We start from the raw sequence: 14,944 nt of genomic DNA, 5'->3' as shown, positions 1-14,944 counted from the left end.
TTGCTTTTGGGCCCAGTTTCCATGTTTTGCTATGCCCCCCCCCCTTTCCTGCATGTTCTTACTGTTTTCTTGCTATTTGCACCCTTACCTGTCCAAATTTCTTCATAAAAAAATTCCTAAATATTTTTTGATGCATTTGTGATGTTTTTGTAGTGTTTTTGCATGAAAAAAAATTGATAAAAATGTGTGTAATAGTTTCTTGCTTATGTGATGTGTTTGTGTCAAATTTGTGAAAAGTTTTGTACATTTTTTGAGTCTAAAAGTCCTTGAAAAATTCTATAAAAAATCATACATGTTTCTTTATTTTTTTTGTGGTCCTTTTGTGATATTTGTTGTGTTGGAAAATTGGCAAGAAAATAACATGGTGTTTTAGGGTTTTAATTGTGAAACTTTGTGTAAAAAAGCCTATTAAAATTGTGTGATTCCAATCCCAATTCTTGATGGATGTCTTGATTCATGATATATGATTTGTGAAGGTCTTGTTGCTGTTTGAATGTGTTTTTACCATGTGTGTGTGCCTTGTGTTTAGTTACTTGCTTTGAAAGACTTGTTTGTGAATGAATAATGGAAAATATGCTTAAGTTCACCATTTAAATGCATGGTTTCTCATATCCCTTTGATCTCCACTTTTAAATCTGAGTTCATGTCTTTAAAATGTGTTAAAATGTGAGGATTATAAGTCATGTGAGCTTTGTATTTTGTGATGTAATTTTGGCTATGCTTTGCATCATTTTTTGCAATATTTGTGGTAGTTTCTTTGCTTTTGTTATAGTCACTTTTACTTGCTTTATTTCCTTGATATTATCATGTGCTACTAACTCCTTCATTTCATGTTTCATGCATTCCATAAGGCATCTCATTCTCCATCTTATATTCTTGGTCTCTATCTTTCTCACACTTTCAAATTCATGCAATACTTAGAATGTAAAGACTTAGGAATTTTGTAATATTGTTTCTTATGCTTTTCAACTTCTTGAAAAGACCATAGAATGTATCTAGGCCAATGATGTAAAGGACAATGGACTCTAATGATGTACACCGACACAAGCACCGACATATGAACACACATCACATAGATATTTTTAGATGTATGGCTAGGATATCCATGTTTAGATGTATGTTTAGGATTGTATGTTTAGATGAATGTTTAGGCTTTACACTTAGAAAAATCTCTTTTCCAAAAAATATGAACGATATCGCTCAAATCATTTTCACAATAAACCTTGGGATCAAAATCCCATTGTATTTTCCCCTTATTTTCTTAATCAAAATTTCAATGAAATTTAATCATACTTGACCTTTTTTCAAAGTAACTAATCAAACCCCACTTTTTCTTAAAGTCTCATGCCTTTGAGGCCTCTCAATCTCCATTCTTCGAAATTCCAATTTTCAAACTTAAAATCAACCAACAAAAACAAAAACACTTTTGGAAGAGAACTACGGTGGATTGGATCCCTTAAAAGGGTACGTAGGCAAGGAACCAATATTCCTTCAATTCAAATAAAATAAAAATTCAAACACTTTCTCCTCCCTCCAATTCTTGACTTAGAAAACTCTTAGGCTTAAATAAACACTTTCAAATAGCATTTAAAAATAAAGCGTGCGCGTAGAAAGTAAAGACGGTTCCTGTAGGATACTATAGTCGTTATGGGTGCCTAACACCTTCCCGTAGCGAAAACAACTCCCGGACCTCGATTCTCAAGGGTTTTGCTTATTTTTTCCCTTCCCAAGAAAAAATGAGATATCACCGGTTAAAAAGGTTCAAACTTAATCAATGTTTGACACCCGAAAACTAAGATAAAACATATACCAAGTCTCACAGTCAGTGAATTTCTTGCTCAGATAATAGATAGCATGTTCTTTCTTTCCAGTCTCATCTTGTTGACCGAGAACACAACCCACAGAATCATCTAACACTGACAGATACATAATCAAAGGCCTTCCTTCCACTGGTGGGACAAGGATAGGTGGTTCCAACAAGTATTCTTTAATGCTATCAAAAGCTTCCTGGCATTCATCATTCCATACAACAGGCTGATTCTTTCTGAGCAATTTGAAAATTGGTCCACAGGTAGTAGTCATGTGAGATATGAATCTTGAAATATAATTCAGGCGTCCGAGGAAACCTCTGACTTGCTTTTTAGTTTGAGGGGCCATCATTTCTCTGATAGCTCGGACTTTGTCAGGATCAACTTCGATGCCTCTTTGGCTGACAATGAAGCCTAGCAACTTTCCAGACTATACACCAAATGTGCACTTGTTAGGATTCAACCGCAGCTTGTACTTTCTTTGTCTTTCGAACATCTTTTTCAAATACACAACATGCTGCTCTTCATCACTTGATTTCACAATCATGTCATCAACATATACTTCAATCTCTTTGTGAATCATATCATGAAACAGAGTTGTCATACCTCTTTGATAGGTGGCACCAGCATTTATCAAGCCAAACGGCATCACTTTATAACAGAATGTTCCCCACGGAGTAATGAAGGACCTCTTTTCTCTATCTTCAGGAGACATTCGTATCTGGTTATAGCCAGAGAAACCATCCATAAAAGAGAACACTTTAGACTGAGCAGTACTGTCAACAAGCACATCAATATGAGGCAGTGGGAAGTTATCTTTTGGACTGGCTTTGTTCAGATCTCTGTAATCAACACACATTCGAACTTTCCCATCTTTCTTTGGTACTGGTACAATGTTGGCAATCCATTCAGGATATTCAGCTGTCATGAGGAAACCCGCATCAATTTGCTTTTGCACTTCAGCCTTGATCTTAAGAGCCATGTCTGGACGAGACCTTCTCAATTTCTGTTTGATAGGAGGACATTTAAGTCTTGTCGGTATCCGATGTTCCACAATCTTGGGATCTAGACCCGGCATATCTTCATAGGACCATGCAAAGACATCTGGATAATCATGGAGAAGCTGAGTAATCTTCTTTTTCACTTCTGGCTCAAGCGCAGCACCAATCTTGATCTCTCGCTTGTTCTCTTCAGTACCCAGGTTGATGAGCTCAATCTCTTCTTGGTGAGGCTGAATGGCTCTCCTTTCTTGTTCAAGCAGTCGAGTGATCTCATACGGTATCTCTTCATCATCCTCCTCATCTTCAGCTTCATATACAGGGAATTCAAAATTTGGAGGAACCATAGGGTCACTGTGTTCAACGGGTTTATTGTGGTTCAATCTGCATAATATGATTGTGATGATTTTAGAAAAATGTTTTTCATGCAGATTTTTGAAATTAATAAGAAAATACAGATGTTTTGGTTTTTTCTGGCATTACCATTATTTCCAAGAAAAAGGTACTAAAAAGTATAAAAACAAAGAGTCGCGGAAAAGACGACAACTTTTATTGATAACGGCAATGCCGAAACAAACATGCCCTTACAATGATATCACTTTCGCCTCGGGCAGAGCGAAAGGATTGTTATTTTGAAAACAAAGAAAAACATGAGCAACACGACACATTACATGGAAGCATGCATGACTAAAGGAACATCAATGGCCTCCCAATTTCTCACGGTGCCTCCTGGTACAACAAATGTAGGCACATAACTACTTTCAGCAGCATCTTCAGCAATAGCATTGATAAACCCAGCACTGTAGAAAGTTCCTGTTGAAACGCCTGAGGTCGGGGAGAATCCAAGGCCCTCTTTACGCTTGTTTTCCAAAAATCTGAATCACTTTGCCCCAGCCAGCAGCTTGCCCTTCTTGAACAGCCTTCTGGGCGTCTTTCAATGAAGCCATACTAGCACTAGCCCTCCGGGGTTTTGCACCTTCAACAGTCAAGCCTTGAAATGACGTCCCTTCAGCGGACCCTGCTTCAACACAAGAGAAAGATGACACTTGGCTAACCAGATATGCTTCTTCACCATGTACAGTGACAAGCTTATCATTCCTCATAAACTTGAGTTTCTGATGCAGAGTAGAAGTTACTACCCCAGCATCGTGAATCCACGGTCTTCCGAGGAGACAACTGTAAGAAGCATTGATGTCCATGACCTGGAAAGTAATCTGAAATGTCTCAGGACCAATGGTAATTGGCAAGTCTACTTCCCCAAGAACATCCTTGCGAGATCCGTCGAAAGCCTTAACCAAATAGCTGCTTCCCCTCAGAGAAATTCCATGATGACTCAATTGTCTTAGTGTAGACTCAGGCATTACATTTAAAGATGATCCAGTGTCCACCAGCACATTGGATATCATGTTAGACTTGCAGTGTACTGAGATATGCAGAGCCAAGTTGTGGTGTTTTCCGGCTTCGGGAAGCTCATCGTCACCAAACCCCAAGTTATTGCAAGCAGTAATGTTACCCACTATTCCATTGAACTGATCCACGGAGACTTCATGATCAACATAGGCCTGTTCCAGCACTTTCATCAACACTTTCCTGTGAGTGTAACGCCCCGGATTTTTGGTCCAAGACATTACGTCTAAATCATTTTCATTACTAAAAAAACGACTTTATTTTTATTTCATCAATAATAAATTATTCACAAAAACCTATACAAAATTCTTTACATAATTTAATAAAAATTCTTAAACTAAATGTCCTTCAAAATTACATCTAAAATTACAATTCAAGCAAAAACCCAATTTATGTCCCCGTACGCACTTCAAGCAAAAACTTCAAGGCATAAACCATCTTCTCTTTGGTACCTAAAATGTTGGTTGTAAGGGTCAATTTCCTTACTCATAAAATAAAATATTGAATAAATAATAAATCAAGAAAAATCATTAAGAACTACATATATAAAATATCGGGATGTTACAGTGAGCTTCTGAGCTTAGGAGCAGAGACAGGATGGATATTTTTGACGGAGTTTGCAGCAGCTGGTCTACAATCTTATAGTCGCTCTTTTTGATAAGCCTCAGAATTTCGTCCAAATTAGACTCTTCAATAGATTGGCCTAATGGGCTGGTGTTCTTGTCAACAGGAGGAGCAACTGGTGGAGTTATTGTAGCAACAGGTGTAACCACCTTCTTTTGGAACAAGGGTGGACGGACTTTTCCGCTTCTCAGAGCTGTAATCTCACTAGCAACGTTGTCAACCGTAGCTGGGGATACTAGAGGCACTTCTACTCCATTCTCAATCATAGTCGCATCGTACTTGTAAGGGATTGCTTTTGTAGAGGCATAAGATACCGGACCAGGTAGCCTGATCACCAAAGGTTCAACATTCCTTGTCTGGGATGCACTTCCAGCAGGAGAATCATGAAACACTGGCACAATCACACAAACATCACTGGCAGTCAAGTGTTTATCATCCATTAGGCCCTGTATATCTTCTTGCACCACACAACAACCCATAGGGTTTTGAAGACATTCTGAACATGAAGCATGATCGTCATTGAACAAAGAAGCCTGACAAAGCTTGACATGTAACGGTACCAAGGGAGTAGCAACATTGCGGACATCCAACATGGGATCCTTTTGAGGAACAGGAACTCCTTCGAAAGCCTTGATCATGTTGACAGCGGCATGGTTTGGAAGTGGATTATCGAGAACATGAGGAACACTATTTTCAAAAGTCAACCGTCCTATGTCCATCAGGTCTTTTACAATATACTTTAGAGCATAGCAACCCTCAACATCGTGGCCTTGAGCGCCCTGATGGAATTCACATGTGAGATCTTGTCGGAACCTGGGAGGCAATGGTGTAGGCGGAGGCTTGCCTGGTCTGGTGACACAGTGGCCCTTAGCAAGTAGAGTTGGGAGCAGATCAGCATACCGCATTGGTATTGGTGGAAAATAAGTCTTAGGCCGCGGACCCTGTTGCGGCTGCTGTTGCTGTTGAGCAGGAGGCTGTTGTTGTACTTGTTGAGCAATGGCATTAACGGGCACTGGTGGTTGACCCGGTGGCAGAGGATATTGCTGGTAGAATGGCGGGAAGAAAGGATGTTGAGAGTACTGCATGTATTGGTAGGGTAGAGGTGACTGAGCAGCAGCTTTAGGCTGGTTACTAGATACCATCCCTACTTCGGATTCTTTCCTCTTATGGTGGCCATTACCATACTTCTTAGGTGCGCTAGCTGAAGACTCACCTTTTTCAAGAACAATGATACCCTCTCTGACAGCCTCCTCTAGACGAGTTCCCATAGTAACCATGTCGGAGAAGTTATTTGGAGCAGAGACTATCATTCTTTCAACATATTCCTTCTTCAAAGTCTTCAGGAATGTCTGTGTTAATTCTTCCTCATCAAGCCGAGGAGACACACGGGCAGCTACCCCTCTCCATCTCTGAGCATATTCACGGAAGGTTTCATCTGACTTCTGAGACAAAGATTTAAGAGAATCCCTATTAGGCTTCAAGCGGGTGTTGAACTCATAGTGATTTTCAAAGGCAGCAGCAAGTTCTTCAAAAGTATGGATATTGTCTTTGCTCAAACCAGTGTACCAGTCTGCCGCATCTTCCATCAAGCTATCCTGGAAGCAGTGGATCATCAGCGCATCATTATCTGCGTAGTTGGCCATCTTTCGGACATACCGAATGACATGGCTATGTGGACAAAAAGATCCATTGTATTTGTCAAAATCTGGCACTTTGAACTTCTTAGGAATCTCAAATCGGGATACCAAGCATAGATCACGAGACTTAGCAGAAACACCATTCCCACGGCTAGCTTTGACCTTGCGGAGTTCTCCAGCCAATTCTCTTAACTGTCTCCTCATAGCTTCCATTATAGGGTCTTGTCCGCGCGGAGTATCAACATCAATTACCTGTTGCACAGTGTGTACAACAGGGTCGGTAACAATAGTAGTCACTTGAGGCATAGAAGTAGGTGTAGTAGCAAAAGTTGTCACAGGGATCTGCCCTTGATTGCCAATACCAGAAATACCAGCCGCAGTATTAGGAGCATAGAAAGCTGGGAGTCCATAAGGGTGTCCATTTGGCATAACAAACCGAGCATCAGACATCACAGTAGATAGTGGAATAGATGGAATCACTTCAGTAGAAGCTGGGACAGATGTGGCTGGTTGTTCTTGTGCAGCCATCATGGTAGACAAAGCGTCATGAGCCTTAGCCAAATCTTCCTTCATAGCAGCCAGTTCGGCACGGAGCTGAGCATTTTCTTCTTCAAAGTTAGCCATGTTTCTTCTCTTGTATAATCTTGTTTGATGAACTCTATCTGGTTGGTAAACCTTACGAGCACGAGCCACTTTTCAGACTACGGCGGACAAAACCAGGAGGCAATGAGCACGAGAGAAGTCTTTTGTGACCAATGAATGCATATGATGCATGAGATGTGTTAATGCATATGCAAAAAGACTCTTTTTTTGTGTTATCGAAGGGTTTTAGACAAATTAGGAATTTATAAACATTACTAAACAATTGAAAACATCAAAACCAGACAAAACAATCAAACATCACAGAGTTTTACAAGATAATTCCCTTTGAAATACTAAGCCAAGGGATAGACTTTGAAATGTAAAACAACATGACCAAATGGAAATAACAACAAGAAATGGAAATCCTCAAGCATAGGAAGTGGAAGCATCATCCTCAGTCTCGGACCCAGACTTATAGCTACAGTATCGGGCATAGAAGTCACGGGCACCCCTAGCCCTCTTGGAGTCCCTCATAAGCATCTTATCCTTTTCTTCAATTTCTTTCCTAGCTTTAGCCAACTCTTTCTTCAGTTTCAAGACCTCATGAGTCTTCTGCTCATCCTTTCCATCCAAAGTCATAATCAAGTTCTCAGCCTCATAGTATCTAGACCTCCACTGATGCTTCTCCCGACTCTCCATAGCTAGATGCTCCTGATACATCTCCTGAGTAGGTGGTAATAGAGGCAAAGGCATGGTAGGAATAGATGCAGACACATATCTCATAGAGGGGTAAGGCATACCAATCTTCTCAGCTTGGTTTATCACCCACTGAGTATAGGCCTCATGAGCAATACCGGACCTCACACCCATGTGTTTCACCTCTTTCTTCCGAAGCTTGGACCAAGCCTCTATGAAATCCTCTCTTATTCCTGTGGGTGCATTGGAGTAGTGGAAGAAGTAAGGAGATGTGGCAAGATTGATGGGCTTTTCTTTCATCGGGAAACCAAATTGTCGCAAGGCGAGCTCCGGGTTACAGTTGATTCCACCCCGGGTACCAAGAAGAGGTACATTAAGAAACTTCCCACCACCGAAGATGATTTCCTTGACTCTAGAAGCTGGAGTGAGCCAAACCACTTCATTAGGGGTGAGAGCCATGATCCTCTGTGAAATAGACCAATTCTCTGGATTATCATGGAAAGACTTTGGAAGGTGCGAAATAAACCACCTATAGAGAAGAGGTACACAACAAAGAATGTATCCACGACCCTTGCCGGATCAATCGTGAATAGCATGGTATGTGTCAGCTAGCAAAGTAGGAACCGGATTCTTGGAGTGGAAGATCATAATAGCATTCATGTCCACGAAGTCATCAAGATTCGGAAAGAGAATAAGCCCATAGATGAGGAGTGCAAGAATAGCCTCAAGAGTGTCTTGACAAGTGGTGTTGAGGTTAGCTTTCTCAAGTAGATACTTCGAAGTGAACCCTCGGATGCGAGCCTTAGTGACAAGATTCTTGGAGACATCGGTGGTCTTGAGATAGAGATCTTTAGCAATAACCAACGGAGTAGGAGGATTCTCAAGTCCCGCGAAGGGTACCCCCTTAGCAATAGATAGACCCAACAAGCAAGAATAAGCCTCTAAAGTAGGCATCAACTGAAAGTCGGGAAAAGTAAAGCACCGATACTCCCGATCATAGAATTGCACTAGAGTGTGCACAAGCTTCTCAACCACATTAGTCTGGAGAAGAGTAAGTAAGGCCCCGTAACGATGTCGGAAACCAGTCGGATCCTCAATCTTGAGTGCCAAATCTCTCAAACTAGCCAAATCTACTTCCTTGAACTTGTATGACTTAGTCTTCCCCATTCCTACAATGTTTACAAATTCAATTTGTCTTAGCCCTTCGATAACAATGCATGCAAAAAAGGTTTATGCATGTATGCATGTATGCATGATTATGTTCAAGTTCGGAGAAAACATGGTGGGTTGAAGTTCAAAGTCAAGGAGTCATGGGTGGACACGGTGTCCGGTGAAACTAGGGTTTTAGGAAATAGTAACCGGGTTCTAAAAAGGTTCCCAAGTTGCAACCTCTCCGACGTATATCACGGTGTCACGAGACAACACTCGCTCCATGATTATCCGTAAGAAGGTCTAACTTGAGTGTAGTATCGCGTGACGACTAAAATTCGAGACAACACTCGATTTAGCCTCTGCACTACATCCTAGAAAAATGGCCATGGATGGGTTCGGTTATCTACGGTTCATAGCGTCATAGAACAATTAGAAGTAAAGTGCCTAAACGCGACAACACGCGCCGACAACATCACCCCCAAAATGCCTCAGCTATGTGGGATTGATCGCATAATCCAAAACACGAGGCAACCCCCGGAATGAATTGTCGATTATATCCCTCCTAAATCCTAAGTTCACTCAGCCCGGGTGTAGGACTTTTGATATTCTCACCCCACACGTTTGCAAGAATTTAAACATTTATTCACATAAGAAAGCAAGTAAAAGAAGCAAGTAAAAACGAAAGCGCAAGCGTGGAACTAAAGACTAGGCGTAACTCTCGAATCTCCCCAGTGAAGTCGCCAGCTATTTTATCTTGGTTTTCGGGTGTCAAACATTGATTACGTTTGAACCTTTTTAACCGTTGATATCTCATTTTTTTCTTGGGAAGGGAAAAAACAAGCAAAACCCTTGAGAATCGAGGTCCGGGAGTTGTTTTCGCTACGGGAAGGTGTTAGGCACCCATAACGACTATAGTAACCTATAGGAACCGTCTTTACTTTCTACGCGCGCGCTTTATTTTTAAATGCTATTTTGAAAGGGTTTATTTATGCCTAAAGGTTTACTAAGTGAAGAATTGGAGGGAGAAGAAAGTGTTTGAATTTTTATTTTATTTGAATTGAAGGAATTTTGATTCCTTGCCTACGTACCCTTTTAAGGGATCAAATCCACCGTAGTTCTCTTCCAAAAAATGTTTTTGTTTTTGTTGGTTGATTTTAAGTTTGAAAATTGGAGTTTGAAGAATGAGAGAGAGAGGCCTCAAGGGCATAAGATTGTGAAATTGTGAAGTTGAATTAGTTATTTTGCAAAAGAAAGTCAAAGTATGATTAAAATTCATTAAAATTTTGTTTAAGAAAATAAAAGGAAAATCAATGGGATTTTGGTCCCAAAGTTTATTTAGAAAATGATTTGAGTGATATTGTTCATATTTTTTTGAAAAATAATTTTTCTAAGCATAAAACCTAAACATACATCTAAACATGCAATCCTAAACATACATCTAAACATGCATACCCTAGGCATACATCTAGAAATATCTATGTGATGTGTGTGCATGTGTCGGTGGTTGTGTCGGTGTACATCATTAGAGTCCATTGTCCTTTACATCATTGGCCTAGATACATTCTATGGTCTTGCAAAAATTTAAAGACATGAAAATAAAAAAGAATTACAAAGCCCTAACTTTACATTCTATTTGCTTGCAAGTGAAATATAGAAAGAAAAAAAAGAGAAATATGCAAAGTGAATATGCAAGATGCTATGGGATATGAGACATGAAACAAAAGGAGTTAGTAGCACAAGTGAAATAGAAACAACACACTAAAGGCATAGTAAAGTAAATGTAACTTGAAAATGAAGTAACAAGCAAAATTAACTAAAAGTGATAAAAGAGACTTGACATTTTAATACCATTCTAAGGTAAGGTTAAAGGCCTAAATCCTCATGATACTGGAGAAGTTTTGAGTGACTTAGTTCAAAAAAAAACATGAGAATTAAGGTCATTAACTATACCAAAGATCATAAGGGTTGCAAGTTCTTTATACACCTTATTTCACAAGATAGTTTCACATTATTTACTAACATAAAATTCACACAAAAAAACTATACCAAGACAGCAAGCACACACCACATTTAATAGGTAAACTCACTCCAAAGATTACATGGTCAAGGCCACATTTATGCACCAAAACTCAAGAATAAAATCACATCACAACTTTTACAAGAAACATAACAAAAAGTACACAAATTAACAAAACACGAACACATATATTTTGAAGCAATCTTCAACATGTAAAACAAACATTCAATGCCAATAATTGATCACAACAACTCCACACAAAAGCTTTGGAAATTTTATCAAGATTTGAACATGAATTGACACAAAGCATTAATCAAGAATTAAAATATTCTTCACATGTTGTGATCAAGATTTGGCATGGAAGATACATCAAAAAAATATCAAAAAGCATAAAAAACTACTAGAATTTTTGTGGAATTTTTAAAGGGTTTTTTGAGTGAACAGGGGTGTAAAAGCATTAGATGGTGTGGAAATAGCACAGAATTCACTTAAAACGAAAATTGCAAGGAAACCAAAACCCAAGCCCAATCCAAGAGGAGAAACGGGTTGGATTATGGGTCTGGATCGGGTCTGGACCGGGTCTATGGGTTATAGGCACATATATAAGGGTTTTCTTGTTGGTTTTCTTCATTTTAAACCTAATTCCTCTCTCTAAAAACAAAATAACACGACTCTCTCTCTAAGACCAGACCATCGAAGAAGAAGAAGAAAATGAACTCTGGCGCGGTGGCCGGCCACCCTAGGGTGGCGCCGCCGCCGCCGGAGTTATGAAAAATGCTCCGATTTGAAATTTTTTAACGGTTTTGAATATCCATTTTCTTCTTCTTCTCGAATCCACCTTTAAAATTTTGAAAACTAGCTTAGTTCGGTCTAGATCTAGAGAGTGATATTCGATTTTTTTTTTGTAAAAAAAAAAGATAAGAACACACACATGTATACGAACGCAGAGAGATAAAGCATGGTGATTTTACCACTTTCCTGAGACGTAATCAGATGTGCACACTAGTCTGTTCGTCGATCTGCAGAAATTGCCGTTCAAGAACTCGTCGTTTTGCTCGTTTCTGGATTTATGATCTGGATTGATTTTCTTGCGATTCGGCTTGGACTCATTCCTTCATCTTCTCTGTTCTTTGATTCCAGTTTGTTGCGATTTGCTTCAGATTTGGAATGTTAGGGTTTGGAAAAACTGTGAAGGATTTGAGACCAGTAACAGTAGAGGAAAGTGTGAGAGGGATTGGTGATGATCACGGTGGTGATTGATGAGCTTTCGACGGTGGTCGGAAGTTGTTACGGCGGTTAGGGTGGTTTTTGGGAATTCTGTTATGTTTGTGTGTGTGACGGTTATGGAGGATCTGGAAGGAGCTTGTTGAAGTTCTTGATGAACTTCAAGCAAGTTCTTCAGATTTTTTGGCTTTTGATCTGTTTTTGTGGAGAGAGAAAAGGTGAAAGTGTTTTTGATGAGTTGTAAAAAAGTGAATGGATCTGTGATGATTTGGCCTGTGACTGGGCTTTTATAGCTGACACATGTGATGTTCTGGACCAATAACAATCTGCCACGTGGACTGGACTTGTAACAAACTTTTGGACTAATCTGCAATTAACTAAAAATAAAGGACTAAAATGCAAAAATAGCAAAAGGACTAAAAATGTAATTAAAATAAAATTGGTAAAAAATGTAATTTGAAAATAACGTAAAGTGAAACGATTAAAAATGACAAAACGGACTAAAATGAACCAATTATTTAAATGAGGTACTTTAAAGTAACCTCTCTCTGTCGAAATTTCGTGTGAAATGACCAAAATGCCCCTGAGGACTAAAACGACTTCAAATGACTCAGATGCAATTTTTGAAATGGATTTTGACATAGAATTGAAATAAAGACTTATTCAAACCAATTGGAAAGACTCAAACAATTTTTAAAGGACTAAAATGAGTTTGGATACAGGAAATGACTAAAATACCCTTTTTCATGAATTTCGCAAACAATATTGAAATAAGATGCAGAGAAAGATGCAATTGATCAGAGACAAATTCAAATGACTTGAGGTGCAAGAAAGATGTTTTGGATGACTTGAAATGCAAGAAATCATGGACAAATACACAGTTGAAAAAGATTTTTAAAGCTAAATTGAGAGGTAAAGCAGAGTGAAATGTCAGTGTAAACAATAGCAAATTGGCAATTCTTCGAGGTAATAGACATATATCAAAGATGAAAGAAAATTTTGAACAAGTATTTTTAGGTCCAAAATTAGGGTATAACAGTGCTCCATTGGACCAAACTGTCGCCTACCCAGATTCATCTAAATTCTTATGCCTTCATGAGGGCTTTTGACCTGTTGTGCGATTATCTTCGCATCCCTGCCTCCAAGAACGTCTTTTTCTCCTTCTTCATCGTACAGCGGGGTACGGACTGGGTTTCTTTTCGTCAGACCCAGAAGATATTTGAGGCCTTTGTCGGGATGATCCGGAGTTTCAAAGAGCGCTTCTTTCTGGTTCGGCCAAAGAGTACGGCTGCTCTGGAGAATCTCTTGGAAGTTGCTAAGGAAGGCGAGCAGGAACGCCGTCCTTTTTTCCACCTGTGCTGGTCTCAGGACCATTTTGCTTACGAACTGAAGGATTTCGATCGAACTGTTGCCACTTTGACCAACGAAGAGAAAGGCCTTCGTCAACAACTCTGGGCTTTCATTGAGTCCCTTCCCCAAAAGGTTAAGACTAATCGACGGGGGAACCCTTTGATGAGTGCGGACGGGACCCCGGTAACAAAGCCCCGCTTCATCAATACTTATGAGTTGTTGACCTCTAATAATTTTGATGCCTGCCTGGGTAGTTTATTTTTCGTTCTTGTCTCCCTTATTGCCTTCTTGTTTGTTTCTCCTAACTGACGCAATTTCCTTTGTCTTTGTGTTTGCAGAGAAAATGAAGAAAGACTTGGGAGTCCTTGTGAATGCGGCGAGCAAAAAGATCTCGGCCAAGAAAAAGCGTAAAAATGTACAGTCTCTGGAGCATCTGATTTCCGGATCCGGTCCTAGCTCAATCCATGATCCTGTGGTGGATTTGGACGGGGAGGAGCCATCTGGGGAGCTGGTGCAGGATTCTGCCAAGAGGCAAAGGGTGAGGGTGCCTTCCGAGGATCCAATCACGCCGATCAAAGCGGTCCCTGTCCGTTCTGAGAAGGGAGACTTCCTCCAACTCCCCAAAGTCTGGTCCAACCAGAGCAGTGTGGTCCCCAGTCGACCCTTTTCTTGGATGATTCTGAGTTGAGGATTATCCAGGATCTGGGTCCAGCTGGCCGGAGTAAGGCAATAATTGATGGGGTTATTGCCACTACGAAGGATCTGGAGGTCGCCGCTGCTCTGAACAACGCTTCGCTGGATAGTGAAGTTCGGGTTGATGCTTTGGCGCAGGAGAGGGATGCCTTGTCCGCCATGGGTGGCCGCTTTAGAGGAGGACCAAAGGAGCAAGAGGTCTGTTGCTGAGGAGCGTGACCGTCAACTTGCTTCTCTGAAGGAGCAGTTGTCAGATGCTCAGGCTGCCCTGGAGCAGGCGACCGCATCTTCTCAGAAACTGGCAGAGGAGAAGGTTTCCTTGGAGGAAACTCTGAAGAAGGCGGACCTCCCAGGGGAGCACAAAGCGGAAGACCTTGCTGTCCTGCGGCTTACCGGCCTTGTGGACAGGATTGGTGAGCTGGAAGGAAGCTTGGTGGAGGCCCTCCAACTTGGCTTTGATCGGGCGGTGGCCCAGTTGAAGGTGACGAACCCTGGCATTGGGCTGAATGTCGAAGGAATTCACCCTCTTAGCGAGGTGAAAGACGGGGTGATCGTTCCGCCTCCTGATCCTGAGGAAGACGACGGGCATGTTGAAGGAGCCCATGCCTGATGAGGCCTTGTAATTAATATCTTCTTCAAAATCTTCTAATGACATTGTGCGCCCTTAGTGGTTTTAGCACCTTTATAACATGATTGTTTTATTCTCAATTATACTTGTTTCTGAAATGCGTGATTTACTTTCAAGTATAATGTTTT

The sequence above is a fragment of the Medicago sativa genome, chromosome 1 (genome assembly GCF_051527215.1).
Source record: "Medicago sativa cultivar Bolivia chromosome 1, Bolivia_mono, whole genome shotgun sequence".
In the NCBI taxonomy this organism is placed as follows: Eukaryota; Viridiplantae; Streptophyta; class Magnoliopsida; order Fabales; family Fabaceae; genus Medicago; species Medicago sativa.
The sequence above is the reverse complement of the archived record's forward strand: the minus strand, read 5'-3'. Positions refer to the sequence as shown.